Here is a 23,292-nt window from a genome sequence, read left to right on the forward strand (position 1 = left end):
AGTATTGAACTCCTTCACCCAGATTGCTTCTTGTGCTGCCTTCGAGGCTGCCATGTACTCCGCTTCATATATAGATCCCGCCACAATGCTTTGCTTGCAACCGCACCAGCTTACTGCCCCACCATTCAAAATATACACGTATCCGGGTTGTGACTTAGAGTCATCCAGATCTGTGTCGAAGCTAGCATCGACGTAACCCTTTACGACGAGCTCTTCGTCACCTCCATAAACGAGAAACATATCCTTAGTCCTCTTCAGGTACTTCAGGATATTCTTGACCGCTGTCCAGTGTTCCATGCCGGGATTACTTTGGTACCTTCCTACCAAACTTACGGCAAGGTTTACATCAGGTCTGGTACACAGCATAGCATACATGATAGACCCTATGGCCGAGGCATAGGGGACGACACTCATCTTTTCTCTATCTTCTGCCGTGGTCGGGCATTGAGCCGTGCTCAATCTCGTACCTTGCAATACAGGCAAGAACCCCTTCTTTGACTGATCCATATTGAACTTCTTCAATATCTTGTCAAGGTACGTACTCTGTGAAGACCAATGAGGCGTCTTGATCTATCTCTATAGATCTTGATGCCTAATATGTAAGCAGCTTCTCCAAGATCCTTCATTGAAAAACACTTGTTCAAGTAGGCCTTTATGCTTTCCAAGAATTCTATATCATTTCCCATCAACAGTATGTCATCCACATACAATATGAGAAATGCTACAGAGCTCCCACTCACTTTCTTGTAAATGCAGGCTTCTCCATAAGTCTGCGTAAACCCAAACGCTTTGATCATCTCATCAAAACGAATGTTGCAACTCCGAGATGCTTGCACCAGCCCATAGATCGAGCGTCGGAGCTTGCACACCTTGTCAGCATTCTTAGGATCGACAAAACCTTCCGGCTGCATCATATACAATTCTTTCTTAAGGAAACCATTAAGGAATGCCGTTTTGACGTCCATTTGCCATATCTCATAATCATAGAATGCGGCAATTGCTAACATGATTCGGACGGACTTCAGCTTCGCTACGGGTGAGAAAGTCTCATCGTAGTTAACCCCTTGAACTTGTCGATAACCCTTAGCGACAAGCCGAGCTTTATAGATGGTCACATTACCATCCGCGTCTGTCTTCTTCTTAAAGATCCATTTATTTTTTATAGCTCGCCGATCATCGGGCAAGTCAGTAAAGGTCCATACTTCGTTTTCATACATGGATCCTATCTCGGATTTCATGGCTTCCAGCCATTTGTCGGAATCTGGGTCCGCCATCGCTTCTTCATAGTTCGAAGGTTCACTGTTGTCTAACAACATGATTTCCAAGACAGGGTTGCCGTACCACTCTGGTGCGGAACGTGTCCTTGTGGACCTACGAAGTTCAGTAGCAACTTGATCTGAAGTTTCATGATCATCATCATTAACTTCCTCTCTAGACGGTGCAGGTACCTCAGGAACAATTTCCTGAGCTGTGCCACTCTCCGGTTCAAGAGGTAATACTTCATCAAGTTCTACTTTCCTCCCACTTATTTCTTTCGAGAGAAACTCTTTCTCTAGAAAGGATCCATTCTTGGCAACAAAGATCTTGCCTTCGGATCTGAGGTAGAAGGTATACCCAATAGTTTCTTTAGGGTATCCTATGAAGACGCATTTTTCCGATTTGGGTTCAAGCTTTTCAGGTTGAAGTTTCTTGACATAAGCATCGCATCCCCAAACTTTTAAAAACGACAGCTTAGGTTTCTTCCCAAACCATAATTCATAAGGTGTCGTTTCAATGGATTTCGACGGAGCCCTATTTAAAGTGAATGCGGCAGTCTCTAAAGTATAGCCCCAAAATGACAGCGGTAGATCGGTAGAGACATCATAGATCGCACCATATCCAATAGAGTGCGATTACAATGTTCGGACACACCATTACGCTGAGGTGTTCCAGGCGGCGTGAGTTGTGAAACTATTCCATATTTCCTTAAGAGCGTACCAAATTCGTGACTCAAGTATTCTCCCCCACGATCTGATCGCAAGAACTTGATTTTCCTGTCACGTTGATTCTCAACCTCACTCTGAAATTCCTTGAACTTTTCAAAGGTCTCAGACTTGTGTTTCATTAAGTAGACATACCCATATCTACTCAAGTCATCAGTGAGGGTGCGAACATAATGATAGCCACCGCGAGCCTCAACACTCATTGGACCGCACACATCAGTATGTATGATTTCCAATAAGTTGGTTGCTCGCTCCATTGTTCCTGAGAACGGAGTCTTGGTCATTTTACCCATGAGACATGGTTCACATGTGTCAAATGATTTGTAATCAAGAGACTCCAAAAGTCCATCTGCATGGAGCTTCTTCATGCGTTTCACACCTATGTGACTAAGGCGGCAGTGCCACAAGTATGTGGGACTATCATTATCAACCTTACATCTTTTGGTATTCACACTATGAATATGTGTAACATTATGCTCGAGATTCATTAAGAATAAACCATTCACCAGCGGAGCATGACCATAAAACATATCTCTCATATAAATATAACAACCATTATTCTCGGATTTAAATGAGTAGCCATCTCGAATTAAACGAGATCCTGATACAATGTTCATGCTCAAAGCTGGCACTAAATAACAATTATTGAGGTTTAAAACTAATCCCGTAGGTCAATGTAGAGGTAGCGTGCCGACGGCGATCACATCGACCTTGGAACCATTCTCGATGCGCATCGTCACCTCGTCCTTCGCCAGTCTCCGCTTATTCCGCAGCTCCTGCTTTGAGTTACAAATGTGAGCAACCGCACCGGTATCAAATACCAGGAGCTACTACGAGTACTGGTAAGGTACACATCAATTACATGTATATCACATATACCTTTAGTGTTGCCGGCCTTCTTGTCCGTTAAGTATTTGGGACAGTTCCGCTTCTAGTGACCACTTCCCTTGCAATAAAAACACTCAGTCTTAGGCTTGGGTCCATTCTTTGACTTCTTCCCGGCAGCTTGCTTACCGGGCGCGACAACTCCCTTGCCGGCCTTCTTGAAGTTCTTTTTACCCTTGCCTTTCTTGAACTTAGTGGTTTTATTCACCATCAACAATTGATGTTCCTTTTTGATTTCCACCTCCGCTGATTTCAGTATTGAATATACCTCAGGAATGGTCTTTTCCATCCCCTGCATATTGAAGTTTATCACAAAGCTCTTGTAGCTCGGTGGAAGTGACTGAAGGATTCTGTCAATGACCGCGTCATCCGGGAGATTAACTCCCAGTTGTGTCAAGCGGTTATGCAACCCAGCCATTTTGAGTATGTGCTCACTGACAGAACTATTTTCCTCCATCTTACAACTAAAGAACTTGTTGGAGACTTCATATCTCTCGACCCGGGCATGAGCTTGGAAAACCATTTTCAGCTCTTCGAACATCTCATATGCTCCGTGTCGCTCAAAACGCTTTTGGAGCCCCGGTTCTAAGCTGTAAAGCATGCCGCACTGAACGAGGGAGTAATCATCAGCACGTGACTGCCAAGCGTTCATAACGTCTTGGTTCTCTGGGATGGGTGCGTCACCTAGCGGTGCTTCTAGGACATAATCTTTCTTGGCAGCCATGAGGATGATCCTCAGGTTCTGGACCCAGTCCGTATAGTTGCTGTCATCATCTTTCAGCTTGGTTTTCTCTAGGAACGCGTTGAAGTTGAGGACAACGTGGGCCATTTGATCTACAAGACATATTGTAAAGATTTTAGACTAAGTTCATGATAATTAAGTTCATCTAATCAAATTATTCAATGAACTCCCACTCAGATAGACATCCCTCTAGTCATCTAAGCGAAACATGATCCGAGTCAACTAGGTCGTGTCCGATCATCACGTGAGACGGACTAGTCAACATCGGTAAACATCTTCATGTTAATCGTATCTTCTATACGACTCATGCTCGACCTTTCGGTCTTCCGTGTTCCGAGGCCATGTCTGTACATGCTAGGCTCGTCAAGTCAACCTAAGTGTATTGCGTGTGTAAATCTGTCTTACACCCGTTGTATTCGAACGTTAGAATCTATCACACCCGATCATCACGTGGTGCTTCGAAACAACGAACCTTCGCAATGGTGCACAATTAGGGGGAACACTTTCTTGAAATAGTTACAAGGGATCATCTTATTTAAGCTACCGTCGTTCTAAGCAAATAAGATGTAAAACATGATAAACATCGCATGCAATCAAATAGTGACATGATATGGCCAATATCATTTGCTCCTTTTGATCTCCATCTTCGGGGCTCCATGATCATCGTTGTCACTGGCATGACACCATGATCTCCATCATCGTGTCTTCTTGAAGTTGTCTCGTCATCTATTACTTCTACTACTATGGCTAACACTTTAGCAATAAAGTAAAGTAATTACATGACGTTTATGTTGACACGCAGGTCATAAATAAATTAAGACAACTCCTATGGCTCCTGCCGGTTGTCATACTCATCGACATGCAAGTCGTGATTCCTATTACAAGAACATGATCAATCTCATACATCACATATATCATTCATCACATCCTTTTGGCCATATCACATCACATGGCACATGCTGCAAAAACAAGTTAGACGTCCTCTAATTGTTGTTGCAAGTTTTTACGTGGCTGCTATAGGTTTCTAGCAAGAACGTTTCTTACCTACGCCAAAACCACAACGTGATATGCCAATTTCTATTTACCCTTCATAAGGACCCTTTTCATCGAATCCGATCCGACTAAAGTGGGAGAGACAGACACCCGCTCGCCACCTTATGCAACTAGTGCATGTCAGTCGGTGGAACCAGTCTCACGTAAGCGTACGTGTAAGGTCGGTCCGGGCCGCTTCATCCCACGATGCCGCCGAATCAAGATAAGACTAGTAACGGCAAGCAAATTGACAATATACACGCCCACAACTGCTTTGTGTTCTACTCGTGCATAGAAACTACGCATAGACCTAGCTCATGATGCCACTGATGGGGAACGTAGCAAAATTTTAAAATTTTCTACGCATCACCAAGATCAATCCATGGAGTCATCTAGCAACGAGGGATAAGGGAGTGCATCTACATACCCTTGTAGATCACGAGCGGAAGCGTTCAAGAGAACGGGGATGATGGAGTCGTACTCGTCGTGATCCAAATCACCGATGACCTAGCGCCGAATGGACGGCACCTCCGCGTTCAACACACATACGGTTGGGAAGACCTCTCCTCCAACTTGATCTAGTATGGGGGAAGGAGAGGTTGATGGAGATCCAGCAGCACGACGGCGTGGTGGTGGAAGCAACGGTGATCTCGGCAGGGCTTCGCCAAGCTTAGGGAGAGGGAGAAGTGTCACGTGAGGGAGAGGGAGGCGCCAGGGGCTAGGGTGCGGCTGCCCTCCCTCCCCCCACTATATATAGGACCCCAGGGGGGCGCCAGCCCTAGGAGATGCAATCTCCAAGGGGGGGGGCGGCCAAGGGGGGTGGAGTGCCCCCAAGCCAAGTGGGGCGCCCCCACCCCTAGGGTTTCCAACCCTAGGAGCAGGGGGAGGCCCAAAGGGGGCGCACCAGCCCACTAGGGGCTGGTTCCCCTCCCACTTTAGCCCATGGGGCCCTCCGGGATAGGTGGCCCCACCCGGTGGACCCCCGGGACCCTTCCGGTGGTCCCGGTACAATACCGATTACCCCCGAAACTTTCCCGATGGCCGAAACTTGACTTCCTATATATAAATCTTCACCTCCGGACCATTCCGGAACTCCTCGTGACGTCCGGGATCTCATCCGGGACTCCGAACAACTTTCGGGTTAACGTATACTAATATCTCAACAACCCTAGCGTCACCGAACCTTAAGTGTGTAGACCCTACGGGTTCGGGAGACACGCAGACATGACCGAGACGACTCTCCGGTCAATAGCCAAAAGCGGGATCTGGATAACCATGTTGGCTCCCACATGCTCCTTGGTGATCTCATCGGATGAACAACGATGTCGAGGATTCAATCAATCCCGTATACAATTCCCTTTGTCAATCGGTATGTTACTTGCCCGAGACTCGATCGTCGGTATCCCAATATCTCGTTCAATCTCGTTACCGGCAAGTCACTTTACTCATACCGTAATGCATGATCCCGTGATCAACCACTTGGTCACATTGAGCTCATTATGATGATGCATTACCGAGTGGGCCCAGAGATACCTCTCCGTCATACGGAGTGACAAATCCCAGTCTCGATTTGTGCCAACCCAACAGACACTTCGGAGATACCCATAGTGTACCTTTATAGTCACCCAGTTACGTTGTGACGTTTGGCACACCCAAAGAACTCCTACGGTATCCGGGAGTTGCACAATCTCATGGTCTAAGGAAATGATACTTGACGTTCGGAAAAGCTATAGCAAATGAACTACACGATCTTTGAGCTATGCTTAGGATTGGGTCTTGTCCATCACATCATTCTCCTAATGATGTGATCCCGTTATCAATGACATCTAATGTCCATAGTCAGGAAACCATGACTATCTTTTGATCAACGAGCTAGCCAACTAGAGGCTCACTAGGGACGTGTTGTGGTCTATGTATTCACACATGTATTATGATTTCCGTATAACACAATTATAGCATGAATAATAGACAATTATCATGAACAAGGAAATATAATAATAATCATTTTATTATTGCCTCTAGGGCATATTTCCAACACCATGTTAGTGGGGAAATCATTGACCTGACCACTAATTTTTAATGTTCAAACTCGTATTAACCAAGAACAAGTATCATGTAAACTTGTTTAAAAAACAGCAAGTTTGAAGCGGGGCTAGTGGTTTGTGTCGTAGGAATTACTACTTGAGGTACATGGTTCGATTCTTATCTAGCACAGGAAGCCATCAATTTTTTTTGAAACGTGGGCAAGGATGCGATCGGTAAATGTTCCTCTTAATTTAGGAACATGGGCCGATGGGATGTGATCATGTGAGGAAAAAAAGTAGAGGGAACGGGCATGCGTCGGGAAAAAAAAGTAAAAGAGAACGGGCCAGCGTCGGGAGAGAGGTGGGTTGTGCGGGCAATCCAGACGGGGTCCTCGGGGTCGTGCGATCCACAACGAGCAACAATCAGGCAGTAGATATCTATTGCTAACTTTCAGTCGAGCTTTAAGAATTGACGCAAGTACTACACCACACAATATTTATCACAACAAGCAGCTTAGTCCATGTGGTTCATGTCCCTCGTCAGAATTCTTGAGTCTGGAGTTTGACTCCAGCTCCCAGCAAAAAATTTGGGAATTATCACAACTTTCATTTTTGATGCTACAAGGTTTAAAAGGTTAAGTTCTTATGATTTCCAAGTTGGACCACTAACATGTTGTAGCTCGTTGGTCAAAGGGAGCGTGCGGAGGTTGTGCGTCCTGGGTTCAATTCCTGTCAGGCGCTTTATTTTTCTTCCTTGGCTCTAGCAATCATGTAGGATCGAAAGTATGTCTAGAGAGGGGGTGATTAGACTACTTGACCAAATAAAAACTTAACCTTTTCCCAATTTTAGTTCTTGGCAGATTTTAGCTATTGTAGGACAAGTCAAGCAATCATCACACAATTCAAGCAAGCATGCAAAGAGTATATTGGCAGCGGAAAGTAAAGCATGCAACTTGCAAGAATGTAAAGGGAAGGGTTTGGAGAATTCAAACGCAATTGGAGACACGGATGTTTTTCCCGTGGTTCGGATAGGTGGTGCTATCCTACATCCACGTTGATGGAGACTTCAATCCAGGAAGGGTAACGGTTGCGCGAGTCCACGGAGGGCTCCACCCACGAAGGGTAATGGTTGCGCGAGTGTAACGCCCTCGATGCGGCTATATCTCCCACGTGTCGAAGCACGACTTAGAGGCATAACCGCATTGAAAGCAATGTCGCAAGTGAGGTAATCTTCACACAACCCATGTAATACATAAGGGAAAGAGATACATAGTTGGCTTACAATCGCCACTTCACACAATTACATGAATAAAGCATTACATCATCCAGATACAATCAAGGTCCGACTACGGAACCAAAATAAAAGAAGAACCCCAAATGCGACAAAGGTCCCCGATCGACCCCAACTGGGCTCCACTACTGATCAACTAGAACAAAACAACACAAAGGGCAAGATCTTCATCGAGCTCCTCCTTGAGCTTGGTTGCGTCATCTGCACGGTAACATAGGCACCTGCAAACTGGTTTTGGAAGTATCTGTGAGCCACGGGGACTCAGCAATCTCGCACCCGCGAGATCAAGACTATTTAAGCTTATAGGAAGGATGGAGTAATGAGGTGGAGCTGCAGCAAGCGACTAGCATATATGGTGGCTAACATACGCAAATGAGAGCGAGAAGAGAGGCAAAGCACGGTCGATAAAGGTATGATCAAGAAGTGATCCTGGACTACCTACGTCAAGCATAACTCCAACACCGTGTTCACTTCCCGGACTCCGCCGGAAAGAGACCATCACGGTTACACACACGGTTGATGTATTTTAATTAAGGTCAACTTCGGGTTTTCTACAACCGGACGTTAACAAATTCCCATCTGCCCATAACCGCAGGGCACGGCTTTCGAAAGTTCAAATCCCTGCAGGGGTGTCCCAACTTAGCCCATGACAAGCTCTCACGGTCAACGAAGGAATAGACCTCCACCCGAGACATTCCGATCAGACTCGGTATCCCGGTACAACAAGACATTTCGACAGGGTAAAACTAAACCAGCAACACCGCCCGAATGTGCCGACAAATCCCGATAGGAGCTGCACATATCTCTTTCTCAGGGCACACTCAGATGAGCGCTCCGTACAACTAAAACCAAACCTCGAGTTTCCCCGAGGGGGCGCTGCACAGGACTCTAGTTCGGACCAACACTCAGAGGAGCACTGGCCCGGGGGGGTTAAATAAGATGACCCTTGAGTCTGCAGAACCCAAGGGAAAGAAAAGGCTAGGTGGCAAATGGTAAAACCAATGTTGGGCATTGCTGGAAGAGCTTTACTTAAGGCGAACTGTCAAGGGGTTCCCATAATAGCCCAACCGCGTAAGGGACGCAAAATCCGGGAACATAACACCGATATGACGGAAACTAGGGCGGCAAGAGTGGAACAAAACACCAGGCATAAGGCCGAGCCTTCCACCCTTTACCAAGTATATAGATGCATTAATTAAATAAGATATATTGTGATATCCCAACAAGTAAACATGTTCCAACAAGGAACAACATCTCCATGTTCCAACAAGGAACAAACTTCAATCTTCACCTGCAACTAACAACGCTATAAGAGGGGCTGAGCAAAGCGGTAACATAGCCAATCAACGGTTTGCTAGGACATGGTGGGTTAGAGGTTGACATGGCAATTTGGGAGGCTGACAAGCAAATGGTAGGCATCGTAGCATTGGCATAGCAAAAGAGCGAGCAAACTAGCATAGCGAAGATAGTAGTGATTTCGAGGGTATGATCATCTTGCCTGAAATCCCGCAAGGAAGAAGAAAGAGTCCATGAAGAAGACAAACGGCCGTAGACGAACGAATCCTCACAACTCCGGAACGAAATCGAAGCTAACGAGAGAAGCAACCCGGAAAGAAACAAACAACATGGTAAACAACCATCACATAAACATGGCATGATGCGCAAACAAGTATGATGCATGTCCGATTTAATGAGGCATGGCATGGAAAAATGAAGCAAACAACACTACAATTTAAGTGGAGCTCAATATGCACGAGTTGCATATTGACGGAACACCACATCAATTATTTAGTTCTCTCTCGGTTAGGTACTCAACAATATTAAGTGTTATTAAACATGGCAAGAGGTGAAGCATAATATAAACTATACCATCTAAACAATTTAAATGGGGCCGGATATAAAAACAACAAATCCGGTAAATCCCCATATGCATTTAGCAATTTAATGCAACAACAAGTTTAAACATTTTAATTGTTGTTATCATGATGCGGATGACATATGCAAGTTTTATGCAATTTTTTATGAAAATGTTGACAAGAGCATTAAGAAGCATTTGGTCACCATGGCGGAACAAAAAGGGTGCCACGGCGACGAAACAAAAATGGTGCCACGGCAACGATAACGAAAATGGTGCCACGGCAACATTCTGATGATCCGATAACTCATTGAGATACCGGTGCAAAAGAGCAAGTGTGCGGATGTGCGAAACATGCAGAAGATGGTGGGGTGATCCCAGATACCGGGTTCCCACGTGTCGGTGGCATGGCAAACGAGAAGGAATGCGCAAGCGACAATTTGGACACGGTGCAAGCACGGGCATCTCATACATGCAAGGGCATCTCATCGCGGTCGTCATCTCGGGGTTATACCTTGAAGCGTGCATTCGGGGCGGAACGCGTTCGTAGTGGAAGTAGTCGTTCAAGCGTCCGATGGTAATAGTACTCGGTCGTTTCGAAGAGGTACTTGGGGTCATTCGAACTTGCCGATCTCGTCATCTCAAAGGGGTACTTGACGTTCTTAGCGATTCCGAAGACGAGGTAGAGGTACACTTGTTGTAGGGGTACTTGTCGGATCCACGGCGACGGTAGAGGTACAAATGTTCTCGCGGTACTTGTCGGTCCAGTCTTGGTGTAGATGTACATCGCAAACGTAGTGGTACTCGCGGACTTCGGCGCCGGTAGTCGTACACGGTTCGTAGGGGTACTTGGCGTTCTTGGTGATTCCGAAGAAGGCGGTAGATGTACTCGGCGAATCCACAAGGCGTGCACGGGTCGAAGTGGAACTCTTGACAAAATCCACGGGACTGACTTGGCATGCAACAAGCACGGCGCGATGGGCATGAAGGGCGGCGCTGGTTCTCTGCTCCATGGAAGCAGAACGACGGGCGAGCGGGCGGCCGACCTGGTGTCTTAGAGCAGCGTGGAAAGGCAGTGGTGAGAGACCGGATCGAAGGCAGAGGAGGTCACGGGAAGCTGGTCCGGCGGGATCCGGGCGAAGGAGGGCCGACCTGGGCGCAGGTCGCCGGATCGGGAGGCGATGGGCCTCGGCAGACCCGAGCAGAGCCAGGAGGAGGAGGTCGCGGGCGACGAGAGGGTGCAGTAGTTGCTGTTGCTGTCGGTGGCGACGAACTTGGAGGCGGGGCGGCGTGCAGAGCTGCGTGAAGGAGAGGCGGGGCCATGGCGTCGGCGAGGCTCCGGTGGCTGGCTGGTGGCGCGGAGGCGACGAGGAGGAGGCCGCAGGCGAGGGAGGAGGCGGCTCTGGTCGGTGGGTCGAGGGACTTGGCCGGCGGCGCGGCTCGTAGCAGATCGGGCGCGAGGAAGGTCGGAGGAGCCCGAGGCGAACGACATAGGGGCGCGAAGGGGCGGCGCTCGGCGCGAGGGTGCAGCAGCTGCTGCTGTCGGCGGCGAGGTCGAGGAGGGGCACGTGGCCGCCGGAGTTGAGGACGCGGGGCGGTGTCGGGCGCGCAGGGCGAGGAGGAAGACAGGGCGCGGGGGCGGCGCCTCCCTGGTTCGGCGCGACGAGGAAGAAAAGAGGAGGGGGATCGAGGGAGAGAGATGAGTGCGGCGGCCAGAGGAAGAGATGGGGATCGATGGGAGGGAGAGTGGTTCGGGCTAGGGTTACGGGGAAAGGTGGGGGCGGCTGGGCCTTGGGCTTAGAGGCCGGCTGGGCTACAGGCTGCACTCTCTCTTATCTCTCTCATTTTCCCATTTAAAACAAAACAGAAAAAGAGAAAGAAAAGAAAGAGAAGGATAGGCAAAGAATTAGCACATGCAAATAATATTCTTGGACTCACAAAAATGCGCTAGTCCCAAGAAAATAGAAGTGAGCAAGATTGCAAGATTAAATTCAAAATCATTTGAATTTAATTCAATAGGTTTAAACTAGGACTAGGTAAAAGGAAGGTCCAAAAATGTTCGGATCTTTGGTGGAGCTCCGGAAAAATGATGAAATAAATATTGGCAAGGTTGGAGACCAAACTTGAAGTAGAAAGGGAGTGGGGATTTTTCAAGTGTGTTTTGGTTAATTCCAAAAGAATGGAATATTTTTATTTTAGCTCTCTAATAATATTGAGAGGCTTCAATATGTTATAAAGAGATATCACAAGTGACTTCCCTCGATTTAAATGGATCAAAGACCCATGCAATTTATTTAGCTGAGTTGCAAAAGATTTATGAGATGATGGCATGATGACATGATGCAATGCAAAAATAAAAGGGCAGGCACAAATGAAACACATGGCGAAAACTGGAAACCCTGGAAGGCAACTGAAGCTCCGGTCTTGGGGCGTTACAACACTCCACCACTACGAGAGGATCTCGTCCCGAGATCTAGAATGGCACCGGAGGGAAAACGAAAAAGGAAGAGAAACGGTAAAACTAAGTTGCTTCTTACGACAAACGAGTGAAACCAAAGAACCTTGCGAGGTTGAACAAATTCGAGAAAAGAACACAACGAAGGTGAACGAAGTTGAAAACACTCCGTTAGAAAAGAGGGACAAAGAACATTGCGAAAACCTTGAGGTTGAAGGGAAGATATACATAGAAAACACTCCGATTAAGGAAGGGGATCAAGGAAGACCAAATTCGGGCAGCACTCCGGTAGAAAAGGGAGGAATTGAATAAGAACTTGATAAGGTGATATAACTTGAAAAGAAGGCACGACAATCCGGTTAAATGAATAAGCAAGAAAGGAACAAGGTCCTGACAAAAACAAAAGGAAAGGTTGAAGATAGCAACATCACTATGACTCCGGAACAAAAGAATAGAAGATGGATAATTGAAATAGGAGAATTGAGGAGAAAATGCCAACTTCTGCCACAAAAGAGCTTGAGAAGGCATCCTTTGGAAACGGGTCGAACGGAGTTGTTGGAAAACCAACAACGAAAAGGATAAGCTTGATATGGACTTATAGAAGACGTCTCAAAACTATGAGGTGACAACTTGCCACTCACGGAATAAATTTGATTGGTAAGAACAAGGAGACGAGAAACTTATTTCACCGGGAGGATAGATGAATAACTTGTGTCATTTATAACCAACATAGATAGCAACAAGCCATAGGGAAGGCTTTAGGTGAAATATAACCCGAGATAACTCCAACGAAGAGGTTGATGGATTTAAAATATCTCATACTTAACAACATGTGAATCATGGAACATGAACTCAAATTATCAAGAATGACATAATACCACCTCCAAAATATGGTAGAAAGAATTGCACTCCGGATTACCATATGAAGAAAGCTTGAGCTCCTTAGGAAAGAATCTCGATGAAAACTTTGAGAAGGGAATTAAATCCTTGATGAACCATCATGTAGAACCTCCATGAAGAACTCCGGTAAACAAAAGGAATGAAAAGAAAGAGAAATTGAAAACACAAGGTGAATCCTTGCAATGATTTAGATGGATCTCCGTGATAATTAGAGCTTGGAACTCCGGGAAAAAGAGAAGATGAAACAAATGAAACCGAGAATTTTAAGGGCCTCCGGAATAAAGAATTAATCACTTGGATGAACAAGAATAAGAATTATGTTATGCTTATCCTTCACCAATTAAATTGATGACAATCAACGGATTTGGCATACTACTTATTCTCGTAGAAAGGATTAAAAGAGATATATCAAAACTTGAGAAGGTCTTCAACGAACCACCGGTAGGATTGAAAATGATCGAAGTAGGGGTGCATCACCGGTAAGAATTAGCAAATGAACGAAGGTGCTTGAGACAAACTAGATACATGAGAAAAAAGAGATCAAGAACTGATTAGAGGATATTCGATAGATGCACCGGCAAGATAGGAGAATGATAACTGACGGCTGAGAATGAATAAACCTGAATTGATGGACTCCGGATGACAAACTGAGAAGACTCTTGAATATCTCCTGATGGGTGAAAAAGATTCTCACAATCGAAAACAATTATGAGAGGATGGCAACAAGCTAGCACCATGAATCTTGAAGAGAATAGAGCAAGATTAAAGAGAAACTCTTCTTCGGTCTTCAAATGATGAGAATGACAACGAGAAACACCACCAAGAATTATTGAGGCACACCGGAAGAATCAAAAGCGAAGAGGTTGAGCCAACTATGAAAAGAATTTGAAAGATCTTGGAGAAAAGCATTTGACTAATGATAACTCATTCTTACGTCAAACTTGGAGAAGAATTTAGGATAGCTCTGGGAAAATAGAAGAGTCAGGTAAGATCCTGGAAAAAGACCTGTGGGTTAGGGCCCACTCAAAAGAACACCGTTGAAAAGATTTAAAAGAGATGTTGCACCGGTTGAATTAAATGACTTGAATGAGATACCAATCTCGAAAGAGCTTGAACGAATGCAGAGTGGAAACACGAATCTTCGAGATATCTTGAGCACTCCGGAACAATTTAATAGCGAGAGATGGATGATTAAGAGGTGCACCAGCATAATAAAAGCATTGGAAAAAAAATAAAAGGAGTATGCTTAATACCAAAGCTTGAATTAAATCCACCGGAGAAGAAAAGAACGAGGAATGATGAACTTGAAGCCCCATTAGAATCTTCATGAGAATCACCGGATAAGAACATTGACGGAAAAAAGAATGGAGAAACTTCCCATCAATAAAATGGATACTTGAAGAAGAAATCTTAGTCCTTGAAGAAAACAAAAGGGAGGGTGGGTGGGAAAAACAAAGGCAACTTGGAGACGGATGAAACAAACAGCATTGAGAAGAAGTGATAAATTATCTTGCAAATGTTGACGTGAACGGATCCACTTGAGGAGAGACACACCGGTTAAAAAAAAGGATTGACAAGACAGACTCGATGATCAAGAAGGATTAGTATTCACATAGGAATATGAGAACACCATTTGGAAAAGGTATGGAATCAACATTTGACTTCGAAGCAACTCGAATACCACAACTCAAAACAAAAACAAAGGACTGGCTTGCAGAATAAGCCGGAACAAACATATGATAGAGATTTCGTCCGAAGTTTTCGTGGTGGGGCCCACACGGGCTCGAGTGTACAGCACCATCATGTACAAGGCAGTGCACATGACATACGAAGTGTCCCCGAACCAGCATAGCCAAGGGTTCTTTAAGACACAACGAGACGACTGTAAAAACGACCATGAATAGGCGGACCACTAGACGTCGAACCCCAATTTCATATCATACATCTGTCGGGAAGATATCCTAAGAGCTACTTGATTTCCCACCTATGAAACTCCCGAAATTTTCAGGTTATGCAATCAGGTGTTGGGGATACAGGGGAAGCATAATATCTCACCCAAAACTAACAAATCCTACATCCAGCTGTATCCATCCTTCAACACATAACCAAGAAACCTTCGGAAATCGTCTACCTCAACCTTCGAAAAGCATCCGTTATACAAGTTATGGCGATACTCCCGTACTCACCTCAGTACTGGGTTATCGGGGTTATCTCACCAACAACTGCATAAAAGAGATTTTCGATGTCGGCGTACTAAACTCAGGTATTCCAGAACTGCAACGATAAAATTATGACGACAACACCTCAGAGCTCAACTCCCCGGGACACTTCCACTAAACCCCTGACAGGAGGCACCAAGACAATGTTCTCATCATAAAACCATCGGAACGATTCCAAGATACCCGCGTGATCCTAAAAAATTTTAGTGAAATTTGAGAAGAGAAGAGTCAAAACTCTACGTCAGGATGCCTTACCAGAGCGATGAGGAGACTGGGAGTAAAAAGAATTCCTAAACTCTCCGATATATAATTCCTAAATGACTCAAAACATTTTTCTAGACACAACTCGGCCGCTAAAAACGATCAAGCAGTGGGGCTCCTAAGGTCGGGGAAGGCTCTGATTACCAACTTGTAACGCCCTCGATGCGGCTATATCTCCCACGTGTCGAAGCACGACTTAGAGGCATAACCGCATTGAAAGCAATGTCGCAAGTGAGGTAATCTTCACACAACCCATGTAATACATAAGGGAAAGAGATACATAGTTGGCTTACAATCGCCACTTCACACAATTACATGAATAAAGCATTACATCATCCAGATACAATCAAGGTCCGACTACGGAACCAAAATAAAAGAAGAACCCCAAATGCGACAAAGGTCCCCGATCGACCCCAACTGGGCTCCACTACTGATCAACTAGAACGAAACAACACAAAGGGCAAGATCTTCATCGAGCTCCTCCTTGAGCTTGGTTGCGTCATCTGCACGGTAACATAGGCACCTGCAAACTGGTTTTGGAAGTATCTGTGAGCCACGGGGACTCAGCAATCTCGCACCCGCGAGATCAAGACTATTTAAGCTTATAGGAAGGATGGAGTAATGAGGTGGAGCTGCAGCAAGCGACTAGCATATATGGTGGCTAACATACGCAAATGAGAGCGAGAAGAGAAGGCAAAGCACGGTCGATAAAGGTATGATCAAGAAGTGATCCTGGACTACCTACGTCAAGCATAACTCCAACACCGTGTTCACTTCCCGGACTCCGCCGGAAAGAGACCATCACGGTTACACACACGGTTGATGTATTTTAATTAAGGTCAACTTCGGGTTTTCTACAACCGGACGTTAACAAATTCCCATCTGCCCATAACCGCGGGCACGGCTTTCGAAAGTTCAAATCCCTGCAGGGGTGTCCCAACTTAGCCCATGACAAGCTCTCACGGTCAACGAAGGAATAGACCTCCACCCGAGACATTCCGATCAGACTCGGTATCCCGGTACAACAAGACATTTCGACAGGGTAAAACTAAACCAGCAACACCGCCCGAATGTGCCGACAAATCCCGATAGGAGCTGCACATATCTCTTTCTCAGGGCACACTCAGATGAGCGCTCCGTACAACTAAAACCAAACCTCGAGTTTCCCCGAGGGGGCGCTGCACAGGACTCTAGTTCGGACCAACACTCAGAGGAGCACTGGCCCGGGGGGGTTAAATAAGATGACCCTTGAGTCTGCAGAACCCAAGGGAAAGAAAAGGCTAGGTGGCAAATGGTAAAACCAATGTTGGGCATTGCTGGAAGAGCTTTACTTAAGGCGAACTGTCAAGGGGTTCCCATAATAGCCCAACCGCGTAAGGGACGCAAAATCCGGGAACATAACACCGATATGACGGAAACTAGGGCGGCAAGAGTGGAACAAAACACCAGGCATAAGGCCGAGCCTTCCACCCTTTACCAAGTATATAGATGCATTAATTAAATAAGATATATTGTGATATCCCAACAAGTAAACATGTTCCAACAAGGAACAACATCTCCATGTTCCAACAAGGAACAAACTTCAATCTTCACCTGCAACTAACAACGCTATAAGAGGGGCTGAGCAAAGCGGTAACATAGCCAATCAACGGTTTGCTAGGACATGGTGGGTTAGAGGTTTGACATGGCAATTTGGGAGGCTGACAAGCAAATGGTAGGCATCGTAGCATTGGCATAGCAAAGAGCGAGCAAACTAGCATAGCAAAGATAGTAGTGATTTCGAGGGTATGATCATCTTGCCTGAAATCCCGCAAGGAAGAAGAACGAGTCCATGAAGAAGACAAACGGCGTAGACGAACGAATCCTCACAACTCCGGAACGAAACCGAAGCTAACGAGAGAAGCAACCCGGAAAGAAACAAACAACATAGTAAACACACAAGCATAAACAAGCCATGATGCACAAACAAGTATGATGCATGTCCGGTTTAATGAGGCATGGCATGGCAAAAGTGCAACAAACAATACTACAAGTTAAGTGGAGCTCAATATGCAACGAGGTGCATGTTGACGGAACACCACATCAATTATTTAGTTATCTCTCGTTAAGCTACCCAACAATATTAACTGTTGTTAAACATGGCAAGAGGTGAAGCATAATATAAACTATACCATCTAAACAATTTAAATGGGGCCGGATATAAAAACAACAAATCCGGTAAATCCCCATATGCATTTAGCAATTTAATGCAACAACAAGTTTAAACATTTTAATTGTTGTTATCATGATGCGGATGACATATACAAGTTTTATGCAATTTTTATGAAAATGTTGACATGAGCATTTATGAAGCATTTGGTCACCATGGCGGAACAAAAAGGGTGCCACGGCGGCGAAACAAAAATGGTGCCACGGCAACATCGAAAATGCCACGGCAACATGATGATCCGATAACTCATTGAGATACCGGTGCAAAAGAGCAAGTGTGCGGATGTGCGAAACATGCAGAAGATGGTGGGGTGATCCCGATACCGGGTTCCCACGTGTCGGTGGCATGGCAAACGAGTGAATGCGCAAGCGAAATTTGGACACGGTGCAAACACGGGCATCTCATACATGCAAGGGCATCTCATCGCGGTCGTCGTCTCGGGGTTATACCTTGAAGCGTGCATTCGGGGCGGAACGCGTTCGTAGTGGAAGTAGTCGTTCAAGCGTCCGATGGTAATAGTACTCGGTCGTTTCAAAGAGGTACTTGGGGTCATTCGAACTTGCCGATCTCGTCATCTCGAAGGGGTACTTGACGTTCTTAGCGATTCCGAAGACGAGGTAGAGGTACACTTGTTGTAGGGGTACTTGTCGGATCCACGGCGACGGTAGAGGTACAAATGTTCTCGCGGTACTTGTCGGTCCAGTCTTGGTGTAGATGTACATCGCAAACGTAGTGGTACTCGCGGACTTCGGCGCCGGTAGTCGTACACGGTTCGTAGGGGTACTTGGCGTTCTTGGTGATTCCGAAGAAGGCGGTAGATGTACTCGGCGAATCCACAAGGCGTGCACGGGTCGAAGTGGAACTCTTGACAAAATCCACGGGACTGACTTGGCATGCAACAAGCACGGCGCGATGGGCATGAAGGCGGCGCTGGTTCTCTGCTCCAACGAAGCAGAACGACGGGCGAGCGGGCGGCCGACCTGGTGTCTTAGAGCAGCGTGGAAAGGCGGTGGTGAGCGACCGGATCGAAGGCAGAGGAGGTCACGGGAAGCTGGTCCGGCGGGATCCGGGCGAAGGAGGCCGACCTGGGCGCAGGTCGCCGGATCGGGAGGCGATGGGCCTCGGCAGACCCGAGCAGAGCCAGGAGGAGGAGGTCGCGGGCGACGAGAGGGTGCAGTAGTTGCTGTTGCTGTCGGTGGCGACGAACTGAGGCGGGCGGCGGCAGGGGCTGAAGCGAGGCGGCGCACATCGGCGAGGCCCGTGGCAGGCTTGGCCAGGCGTACAGACCGCAGCGTGAGCGGCCTGGGAGGGGCGAGGGACTTGGACCGCGAGTCAGCGGCGTGGCGGTTTAGCAGATCGGGCGCGAGGAAGGTCGGAGGAGCCCGAGGCGAACGACAGAGGGGCGCGAAGGGCGGCGCTCGGCGCGAGGTGCAGCAGCTGCTGCTGTCGGCGGCGAGGTCGAGGAGGGGCACGTGGCCGCCGGAGTTGAGACGGGGCGGCGTCGGGCGCGCAGGGCGAGGAGGAAGACCAGGGGCGCGGGGGCGGACGCCTCCCTGGTTTGGCCGCGCACGAGGAAGAAAAGAGGAGGGGGATCCGAGGGAGAGAGATGATGCGGCGGCCAGAGGAAGAGATGGGGATCGATGGAGGAGAGTGGTTCGGGCTAGGGTTACGGGGAAAGGTGGGGGCGGCTGGGCCTTGGGCTTAGAGGCCGGCTGGGCTACAGGCTGCACTCTCTCTTATCTCTCTCATTTTCCCATTTAAAACAAAACAGAAAAAGAGAAAGAAAAGAAAGAGAAGGATAGGCAAAGAATTAGCACATGCAAATAATATTCTTGGACTCACAAAAATGCGCTAGTCCCAAGAAAATAGAAGTGAGCAAGATTGCAAGATTAAATTCAAAATCATTTGAATTTAATTCAATAGGTTTAAACTAGGACTAGGTAAAAGGAAGGTCCAAAAATGTTCGGATCTTTGGTGGAGCTCCGGAAAAATGATGAAATAAATATTGGCAAGGTTGGAGACCAAACTTGAAGTAGAAAGGGAGTGGGGATTTTTCAAGTGTGTTTTGGTTAATTCCAAAAGAATGGAATATTTTTATTTTAGCTCTCTAATAATATTGAGAGGCTTCAATATGTTATAAAGAGATATCACAAGTGACTTCCCTCGATTTAAATGGATCAAAGACCCATGCAATTTATTTAGCTGAGTTGCAAAAGATTTATGAGATGATGGCATGATGACATGATGCAATGCAAAAATAAAAGGGCAGGCACAAATGAAACACACGGCGAAAACTGGAAACCCTGGAAGGCAACTGAAGCTCCGGTCTTGGGGCGTTACAACACTCCACCACTACGAGAGGATCTCGTCCCGAGATCTAGAATGGCACCGGAGGGAAAACGGAAAAGGAAGAGAAACGGTAAAACTAAGTTGCTTCTTACGACAAACGAGTGAAACCAAAGAACCTTGCGAGGTTGAACAAATTCGAGAAAAGAACACAACGAAGGTGAACGAAGTTGAAAACACTCCGTTAGAAAAGAGGGACAAAGAACATTGCGAAAACCTTGAGGTTGAAGGGAAGATATACATAGAAAACACTCCGATTAAGGAAGGGGATCAAGGAAGACCAAATTCGGGCAGCACTCCGGTAGAAAAGGGAGGAATTGAATAAGAACTTGATAAGGTGATATAACTTGAAAAGAAGGCACGACAATCCGGTTAAATGAATAAGCAAGAAAGGAACAAGGTCCTGACAAAAACAAAAGGAAAGGTTGAAGATAGCAACATCACTATGACTCCGGAACAAAAGAATAGAAGATGGATAATTGAAATAGGAGAATTGAGGAGAAAATGCCAACTTCTGCCACAAAAGAGCTTGAGAAGGCATCCTTTGGAAACGGGTCGAACGGAGTTGTTGGAAAACCAACAACGAAAAGGATAAGCTTGATATGGACTTATAGAAGACGTCTCAAAACTATGAGGTGACAACTTGCCACTCACGGAATAAATTTGATTGGTAAGAACAAGGAGACGAGAAACTTATTTCACCGGGAGGATAGATGAATAACTTGTGTCATTTATAACCAACATAGATAGCAACAAGCCATAGGGAAGGCTTTAGGTGAAATATAACCCGAGAGTTGGTCAGGCAAACTCAGTGGGACCGATTTGCTCTTTCGGTGAGACTGAAAAGTTACAAAAGGGAAACAAAGAGTTTACATTGCAATCTCGGTGGGACCGATTCGCTCTTTCGGTGAGACCGAAAAGTTACGAAAGGGAAACAGAGAGTTTGCAATCCCATCTCGGTGAGACCGAGATCCCTATCGGTAGAACCGAATTGCTAGGGTTTGGCAGTGGCTTATGACAAGTGAAACTCGGTGGCGCCGGATAGAAAGAATCGGTAGGACCGAGTTTGGCTTAGGGTTTAGGTCATATGTGGATATGGGAAAGTAGTTGAGGGTTTTGGAGCATATCACTAAGCACATGAAGCAAGAGGCTCATTAAGCAACACCTCATCCCTCCTTGATAGTATTGGCTTTTCCTAAAGACTCAATGTGATCTTGGATCACTAAAATATAAAATGAAGAGTCTTGAGCTTTTGAGCTTGAGCTAATCCTTTGTCCTTAGCATTTTGGGGTTCCACTTTCACATCCATGCCATGCCAATCATTGAGCTTTCCTGAAATAGTCATCTTGGAATAGCATTAGCTCAATGAGCTATATGTTGTTATGAATTACCAAAACCACCTAGGGATAGTTGCACTTTCAATCTCCCCCTTTTTGGTAATTGATGACAACATATAGATCAAAGCTTCGACAAATGATAATAAGCATGAAATATATCGTCGCTTTGAGAAGTATGTGACAAGTAAGAGCTCCCCCTAAATTTGTGCATATTTAAAATTTGCTTTGGACTGTAAATGCACAAAGAGTTAGAGTCATGGGTTACTCTTCCATGTCACATACATCTTGGTGGAGCGCTTAAAATGATAAGAATGAAATACATGCACTCATCACCAAGAATAGTGAATGATCACATAAGATAGATAAGATGATAATATTAAGCAAACATTAAGTGTGGCTTATGATCAAACACACAAAGTTCGAAAAACCACCAAATAAAACAAGAGAGAATAAAAGCAACACTCTCTCTCGAAGCCTATGATCCATACATTTTCTCCCCCTTTGGCAACAAGTTACCAAAAAGTTCCTAGAAAATGCATAGTGCTAAGTCGACACTCAGACTTGATCTTCAGGTGGTGGTGGAGTCCGGAGCACTCCTGAGTTTCATATCCTTAGCCACAGGATGAGCATCGTTGTGGTCTGGGATCTTGGGCTTGAGCTTTCTAAGAACATTCTCTTCTTCTTCTTCTGCAGCTTCAGGCACTGGGGCCTTGTTCTTCTCAGTAGCTGGGATGCTTCTTGTGTTCCTCTTTGGCTTTGGCTTTGGAGCTGGCTTGGCCTTGGAAGCAGCTGCCCCTGTTCTTATGGCATCACCCATCAGCTTGGGTGCCTTAGGTGCTGGTGCAGCTACCTCTTCTTCTTCCTCCTCATCTTCCATGATGGAAGCCTTGCCAAGCACTCTGGCTACAGTTTTCTTCACCCTTTCTTTCCTCTTCTTGCCTTCAGCAGCAACTGGCTCAATGGGAGTGGGCTTCTCAGTTGAAGCTCTGGCCTTTGACATAGGCTGCCTGCCTGCTGGCCTTTTGATCTTCATCCCTAGTTTTATGCCCTGTGCTAGCTCAACTCTCTTGGAAGTTGCTTCCTCTTCTGCCACATAATCCTCATCTTCTGAGTCTGAGGTTCTCTTCTTTCTCTGTCTTGTGGCAGCTTTAGGCAGATTGCTAGGGGTGCTCCTGCTGCCATCATCTGAGGAACTTGAGGGACTAGTGCCCTCACTCATCTGCACTTGCTGCTCTGACAAGTTCTGGCTATCACTCTGGTCTGACATGATGCAAACTCTGACTGCTGACCCTGTGAATAGGTTATAGATGAGATAGAGTGGATAAGCATCACAAAATGCAGAGATTTTTGCGAAAGAATAATTCAAAAACTTAGTTTTAGTTTCCCACTGAAAGCATCTCGGATCTACCGATTTCTAAACTTGGTGATACCGAAGCAGTTTTGGCACCTAAACTAGTGAACTCGGTCAGACCGAGTCACAGTTCGGTGGCACCGAGACTGCTAGGGTTTCACAGAGTTCCAAAATCGGTCACACCTATAAGTAATTCTCGGTTAGACCGAGTCTCACTTGTGCAATGGCATAAGCCAAATCGGTGGGACCGAGTTTTTCAACTCGGTGGGTCCGAGATGGTTTCGGCGGAAATCTAACCCTAAAATTTTCGAATTAAACCTAATCTACCAGTTCATTGACTGGATAGAAGTTTAACAAACGTGGCAAGAATCATGATGATCACAATGTGCTAAGAATCGGATTG

The sequence above is a fragment of the Triticum aestivum genome, chromosome 3A, assembly GCF_018294505.1.
Source record: "Triticum aestivum cultivar Chinese Spring chromosome 3A, IWGSC CS RefSeq v2.1, whole genome shotgun sequence".
Taxonomy (NCBI): domain Eukaryota; kingdom Viridiplantae; phylum Streptophyta; class Magnoliopsida; order Poales; family Poaceae; genus Triticum; species Triticum aestivum.